Source organism: Macrobrachium rosenbergii, chromosome 47 (genome assembly GCF_040412425.1).
Source record: "Macrobrachium rosenbergii isolate ZJJX-2024 chromosome 47, ASM4041242v1, whole genome shotgun sequence".
Classification (NCBI taxonomy): domain Eukaryota; kingdom Metazoa; phylum Arthropoda; class Malacostraca; order Decapoda; family Palaemonidae; genus Macrobrachium; species Macrobrachium rosenbergii.
Window position 1 is genome coordinate 22,140,624 of NC_089787.1, and position 7,500 is coordinate 22,148,123.

Genomic DNA, 7,500 nt, shown 5'->3' on the forward strand with positions numbered 1-7,500 from the left:
GAATAATTAGATTTGAAATAAGATACTATGAATTAATTACCCCAGAGAGAGAGAGAGAGAGAGAGAGAGAGAGAGAGAGAGAGAGAGAGAGAGAGAGAGAGAGAAAAGTAAACCTCTATTTAGCAAAGCCTATGAAATAAAGTGTGAAACTAGAACACGAAATATTACCTCACAGAGAGAGAGAGAGAGAGAGAGAGAGAGAGAGAGAGAGAGAGAGAGAGAGGAGTACACTGCCAAAATCCCGTTCCACCGAGGAAGAAGAAGAAGAAGAGGAGAGGAGTGTAGGAGGAGGTCAGGTCACGCCAGGTCAACTTTACTTTCACTGGAGAATAGGGAAGGTGCATCTGTGTCCCTGCGCACGAACAGGTAATACAAGGTAGGGAACAGGTAAGCTGTTGAGAGAGAGAGAGAGAGAGAGAGAGAGAGAGAGAGAGAGAGAGAGAGAGAGAAGGAATGCTGTGTTTAATTCCATGTCTTTTATATTACTGTCATTTCCATTTGTAATTTAACCTTAACTGCTGCATGACTTGAGAGAGAGAGAGAGAGAGAGAGAGAGAGAGAGAGAGAGAGAGAGAGAGAGAGAGAGAGAGTAAAAACGGTGCCTTTCATATCATTTCTTTAATATTGTTGTCATTTCCATTTGTAGTTTTACCTTACTCTCTGGTTGAACTTGAGAGAGAGAGAGAGAGAGAGAGAGAGAGAGAGAGAGAGAGGGAGAGAGAGAGAGCTATGAGTGGAGACATGATGTTTTTAATCTTATTTCTTTTATATTATTGTCATTTCCAATTGCAGTTTAACCTTAACTGCCGCATGAACTTGAGAGAGAGAGAGAGAGAGAGAGAGAGAGAGAGAGAGAGAGAGAGAGAACCCATCAATAACCAATGACGCACGACTCTACAAGGGTAGCAACGCCATCTAGTTGTTGCTAAAGAGACGCCGAAAGAGCGTGATTGAAATGGCCTGGGCTTAACGTCTCAAGGTCGAGGTCAGTCAGATCATTTCTCTCTCTCTCTCTCTCTCTCTCTCTCTCTCTCTCTCTCTCTCTCTCTCTCTCTGTAATGCAATTCCTTTCCTTAATAGTTGTTTAGACTAAATTTCTGTGTGTGTGTGTGTGTGTGTGTAATGCAACTCGTTTCTTTAATGGCTGTTTAGACTGAATCTCTCTCTCTCTCTCTCTCTCTCTCTCTCTCTCTCTCTCTCTCTCTCTCTCTCTCTCTCTCTCTCAGGAGGTCTTGTAACATAGACCTACTTAACATTAATAACTTATGCTAATTACAGTAAATGATTGAGCATGACTCTATAGTCGTGACTAAGACATGCAAATTCTCTCTCTCTCTCTCTCTCTCTCTCTTTCTCTCTCTCTCTCTCTCTCTCTCTCTCTCAGGCCTTATAGCCCAAGTGGTAATGTACTCGTCTAATAATTGATAAAAAAATTTTGTACTTAAAATATTTGATACAATCATTAAGCATTGGATTATGTACCTGATTGCTAGTCGAATGCTGTGGCGTGCAGCTAGGTATATGGTAATGGAGTGAAATGAATTGGTGAAAGGAACTGATAATCGCCAGGTATTGCACTGAAGTAAAACTTGGTGAAATAAGGTCATTACCTCAATATCCTGAATTATTTGGGTAAACGAACTCCAATTAGTTTTATGTCATTCCCTTAAAAGAAAACATTGAAATAAAAAAAATATATAGATTCAAATTTCTTTAAGTTGAAACCAAAACAGATTCTTTAAAATTACCCCTTAAACATAAACAAATGACGTCATCACGTCACGTGACCATCCATGATCCTTGTCAGAAAGATCTTACACTCTGTGGTCCTTGACAGTGACGTCAATGCGCTAATTTTAGCTTGGACAAACAGATTCTTTAAAATTACCCCTTAAACATAAACAAATGACGTCATCACGTCACGTGACCATCCATAATCCTTGTCTGAAAGATCTTACACTCTATGGTCCTTGACGGTGACGTCATAGAGTTTATTTCAGTTCGAACAGAATAATCATTTCACCAGTTAAATCCTCGTTCCGAACGAGGCAGTTATTTGGTACTAAGTGATTAAACGAGGGAATTACCAAGTGGCTTTGAACTGTTAAACAGAGGACCAACGGAAGATATCGAGAAAGCTACCCAGGCAGACCCTGCAAACTGTGAGTTTTATTTAGTTGGTTTTTGAACTGAAGATTTTTTTTGATAGTTCAGTTTATTGTTCATAATTTCCAGACATTTTGCTGGAGATTTCTGGGGTACAAAGAATGTTAGTTCCAACAAGTTTATTGAATACTTTCCAGTCAGATAAATCTTTTTAAGTGACTATTAGTGTTAAAACTTAAAATTTGTCTTTAAATCGTGTAAGAACACTGTAAAGTAAAATTCATTTTATTCCATTTAATCATTACATCAATACCTAGGCCATTAAAGGCTCTCAGATTACTTATGAAACTTGAGTGTCTATTTACAAATTCAAACTTTTTTTAAAACTTTCTATATCTTTAAATCATACCATAATATGAAAAAGTATACTTTTTGAGTCATTTTTGATCATTAAAAGTTAATTTACCATGAAAGTTTATTCTGTGCACACTAAAATTTACAATTACTTTCAGATACTAGTTTATTGTAACATCTATGAAGCCAAGAAAACTTCTTAGTCTTCTCATGTGAGAACTGAAGGTCAGTCCAAACTCTGAAAGTGGGAAGCTATTTTTCAAAACTAATCCAGTGGAAAAACGTGAGTATTTTACTCAACACCAAAAATCTCTTCTCCAAAGGTGAGTTTTTAAAGTTTTAATATCAACCAATTTTTTTTTACCTCCACCCCTACAGGGGAGGTGCCCCTGTAGGGGTGGAGGGCCCCCCCAATGACCCTGTCCCGTAGGTCTTAGGACCTACGGGCAGGTCATGGGGGGGTTGTACTAATTATGATTTTTCTTTCAGGTGACGAGTGCTTTAGTTCAGCCAATTTTAAGAGTCAATTTATCTCGACAAATATCTTGGTTTCAAGATTTGTAAAAGTAAAGTAACTGCTTATTTTAAAGTAAAGTAATATAACTTTCATGTTTTGCATTTTAGTTAATACATTTTAACTTATCAGTTTTGTATTCATAATTGCCATTCGCTTCAGTGCAGCCATTTTTAGAGGCGAATGGAACCTTGACTTGAATGCTTCAGTTTTAAGGTTACTGAAATTAAAGTAACTTCTTATTTTACATAAGTATGTTTTGGTTTTTAGTTTATACATTTTAACTTTTCATTTTTAAAGTCTTATTTAGTCAGTCACATTTCACATTAAACTTACGTTAGGTTCTGAATATTTCATTTGACTTCATGTGATTTCATGTGATTGTCTTTTACTTTTAAGATTTACTTTTAAGATTTACTTTTGATGTGACATTTTGATTGTTTTTAACAATTTTGATTTTTAGTTTTTATCATTAATAATATTTAAACTTGGTATATTTTCTGAATTAAACTTCTAATTTTGTTACGAATATAATGGACAAACCCAGGATTTATCAATTGTTCATATGGTTAGCAAAACTCTGCAATTATGAATTTGGTATATATACCTCCAATGATACCAGAGAAACCTCATGCCCAATTTTACTTAAACCCTTTACCTGACCAGTTCAAATGACTCTTGCCACGTAGGGGGCTAGTTCCGCCAGTGCACCTCACATGCTGCACTGTAGGCATTCCTGAATACTCTTTGCATCGTACCTTCGGGCCCTAGTTGCAACCTCTATGGCATTTTACTTTACCTCCATTTCGCTTCCTTCAGTTATACTGTAACAAGCACAATTCGCCCCCCCCCCTTTACTGTCTTGGACGCTGAATGGCCTCAAGTGCCCCAGCGCTTGGCTTGACAGCATAAATTTTATATCGATGACCCTCGGCCGCCTAACGCCTAGTAATCGGTAGTTTCCTTGGGCGAAGCTTGTTAGCGCTGTTGGGTTGCTATTGTTTGCAAACGGGTCGTTAGCTTGTTTGCTGAATTTTGGCAGATGCTTTATGAATGGTTTATGATGTTAAGACTTGGTATTTGTGAAGGTTTACAGATAACTGTTTTAATTACTATAGATTTTTTGGTTACTATAGATTTTAAGTTTGTATTTTTGTTCGCTAAATTTGGTCAAAAGCATTAGGAATAGTTTTGTGTTAACGACTTTCATCAATGAAAGTTTGCTCACTGAAGTTAAATATTTTATTATTTTTGAAAGCTTGATTTTTTAAATCAATTGGATTTTTCTTTCAATTTTTATTACAGGGAAAGTTGACTGGAATTTGGTATTCGGGACCATTCAGATAGAATTCGTCTACTGTTTTAAGAATTCGTGTATCCGATGGTTGTTCAATCCACGATAGCTTTTGAACGAGTTGAGAAGTGGGGCTTAGGATTGTAATTACTTCTGCCATGAAGCATCCTGTATTGGTATATAACCTCAAATTAATCTTCAATATTATACAGCATTGGTTTCAAACACCTTCCATTAATACAAATTCTGATAAATATAACTGGCATTCTTGCGTAACCTTGACACGTATTAGTTTTAAAAAAATCACTGACTTCTAAAGGTGTTAAATGTTTTTTTTATGCTTCAAGAGATTAAATACATAATGAACCATATGTACTGCTAATTGGTAATATTAATATTACGAGAAAGTTGTGGTGTTTTGCTAATTTCAATCCCTACAACCATAATGTTGGAAATGGTTTTCATATACTTCAAGGAACTTTTAGATTCTAAATCTGGTAGATGATTCTAAATCTGGTAGATGATTCTAAATCTGGTAGATGATTCTAAATCTGGTAGATGATTCTAAATCTGGTAGATGATTCTAAATCTGGTAGATGATTCTAAATCTGGTAGATGATTCTAAATCTGGTAGATGATTCTAAATCTGGTAGATGATTAAATTATCCAAAAGATGTTTAAAAGGATTATGGGGAAAAAATTGTGACCTTTTGAGTAAAACGTCCAGGTTAACATAGATTTTAATGAAACTAAAGGTTTTAATGAAACTTAAGTATTGTCATATCTTACTATAAAACTGGCCAATAAAATTTCAGGACTGTATAATTAGTGATTACTGTATTCACTTACTTCAGTTATGAGCAATAATCCTTGGTCATTTACATAAACTTTGATAAAGTAAATTCGGAAATCGTTAAGGGTAGCTACCTAAATTGCCAAAACTGAGACAAGTGTTAATGGATATAAAGATTAAAATTACTAAAACTCTGAGAAGTGTTAATGAATATGAAGATTAAAATAGATGAAAATTACTTTTTTAAGATTTGCTATTTTAGTAAACCTTGACATTTAAATTAACATAGCTTTATATAAAGTCAATTTATGCGAAAAACTGAAATTTCAATGAACGTAATTGGGGTGTCAGAGCTGAGAGCATTTAAAAGCACAAGCAAATCGCGTCACGTCACTCTTTAGTCTGGTAAATGAACATCTAGACAATTGGCGTCCTTATTTTAATTAGTTATGACTCGGTTTCCGAATTACTGATATTTAGTATTTTTTAAAATGCTCAAATATCCATCTCTGGTCGTAAATATAGTCACCAATGAATATTTAAACAATGAAAATTTATGAATATTTAAACAATGAAAATTTAAACAATGAACATTAAGAATCCTTGTTTCAGTTAGTTATGACTTAGTTTACCAATTACTGATATTTAAAGAATTTTTTTAAGTACTTATTTTCATCTCTGATCTTAAATATTGTCACCAAACTGTTTAATTTAAGGACATTTAAATTTAAATAGCTAGTTGGTTAGGAGGCCCTTTAAACTAAAGGAAGGGCTTTAAACTAAAGCAGGAATTCTAATTAACTTTACTTCATACCCTGATACACTGCGAATTAAACTTTATCCTTATTGGATTATTCGGGGATAATTCCCAACCAATTACGAGCAATAGTGGTCGTTAAGGACAGAAGGACTTGACTTCTTCCCATTAATATTTTTTCCCTTCCCAGCCAATTAGGAACCATTGTGGTCATTTAGGACCGATAGACCGTGTTCTCTCTCTTTTTTTTTTTTCCTTAACATTTTATCATTCAATATTTTTACTTTTATCCTTTTTCCTTTTTCATTTTTTCCCCCTCTCTTTTCCCCCTTCCCTTTATTCCCACTTTTCCTAGTTTCACGATTTTATTTTTTTTCCTGTTAAATTTTTTTTAATATTTTCCCATCCCATTATTACTTTTTTCCTTCCTTCCCCCTTCCTTTTCTTCCTTTTCGATTTTTCCTTTCTTCCCTTTTTTTTTAACGCAAATTGGCCGTTGGTTCCATCTGCCCCCTAATTCAATTACACACACAAAAAAAGAGAAAGGGTCAAACGACCATTGGGTTAACCTTGACAAAGAATGATGGATGAGTAAGGATTCTGGATGAACCGTTTTGGATGAGGAGGACGAGGAGGTGGTGGTAACCAGTCAGCCAGTGGGCTGGATGACCTCGAGAGAGAGAGAGAGAGAGAGAGAGAGAGAGAGAGAGAGAGAGAGAGAGAGAGAGAGAATCCATTTTCAAACAGATGGTTTAAGAAAGGGAAAGTATTTGGAGGCTGGGAGATTTATCTGTGAAACAGGTTTGCTAATGGGGAGAGAAAGAGAGAGAGAGAGAGAGAGAGAGACTTTAGATTCAAGAGTTATGCATGACTTCGTAAGTGAATATAGTGTCTATGCATTGAACGCTAGCTGAGAGAGAGAGAGAGAGAGAGAGAGAGAGAGAGAGAGAGAGAGAGAGAGAGAGAGAGAGAGAGTGTGTAATCTGATAACCACAAATATCGCTCCCATTTATAATTCAGTCAACTGACTTGCATTCAGAGAGAGAGAGAGAGAGAGAGAGACAGAGAGACAGAGAGAGAGAGAGAGACAGAGAGAGTAATCTGATAACCACAATTATCGCTCCCATTTATAATTCAGTCAACTGACTTGCATTCAGAGAGAGAGAGAGAGAGAGAGAGAGACAGAGAGACAGAGAGAGAGAGACAGAGAGAGTAATCTGATAACCACAAATATCGTTCCCATTTATAATTGAGTCAACTGACTTGCATTCAGAGAGAGAGAGAGAGAGAGAGAGAGAGAGAGAGAGAGAGAGAGAGAGAGAGAGAGAGAGAGAGAGAGAGAGAGAAAATAATTTGATAACCAAATATTCCTATTTCTAATTCACGCAACATACCTGCACGCAAAGAGAGAGAGAGAGAGAGAGAGAGAGAGAGAGAGAGAGAGACAGACAGACAGAGACAAAAATCCCCGTTAACACTCACTCTTTCTCTCACACACCTTCAAAGTCAGACTTCCGGCGAGTATACCTGGCTGTAATGAGCATGCGCAGAAGAGCAATGACCTCCCGTGATCTGTTATGAGAACCTGATGGAATAATTATGTAAAGTAAATGATGCTACTTTGTGTGATTCGAATGCAGGAATTGCGACGCCAAACCAAGTAGTCTCTGAGTCATTGCTTG

The 7,500-nt window shown here is 36.1% G+C and overlaps 1 long non-coding RNA gene across 1 annotated transcript; it reads left to right on the forward strand.

Annotated features, from left to right (window-relative positions):
- The first annotated feature begins 1,411 nt into the window (after positions 1-1,411).
- On the forward strand, positions 1,412-4,788 carry LOC136830610 (uncharacterized). The gene is made up of 3 exons (XR_010850681.1): positions 1,412-2,162; positions 2,619-2,783; positions 4,280-4,788. It is a non-coding gene; the product is annotated as an uncharacterized lncRNA (long non-coding RNA).
- Positions 4,789-7,500: the final 2,712 nt, after the last annotated feature.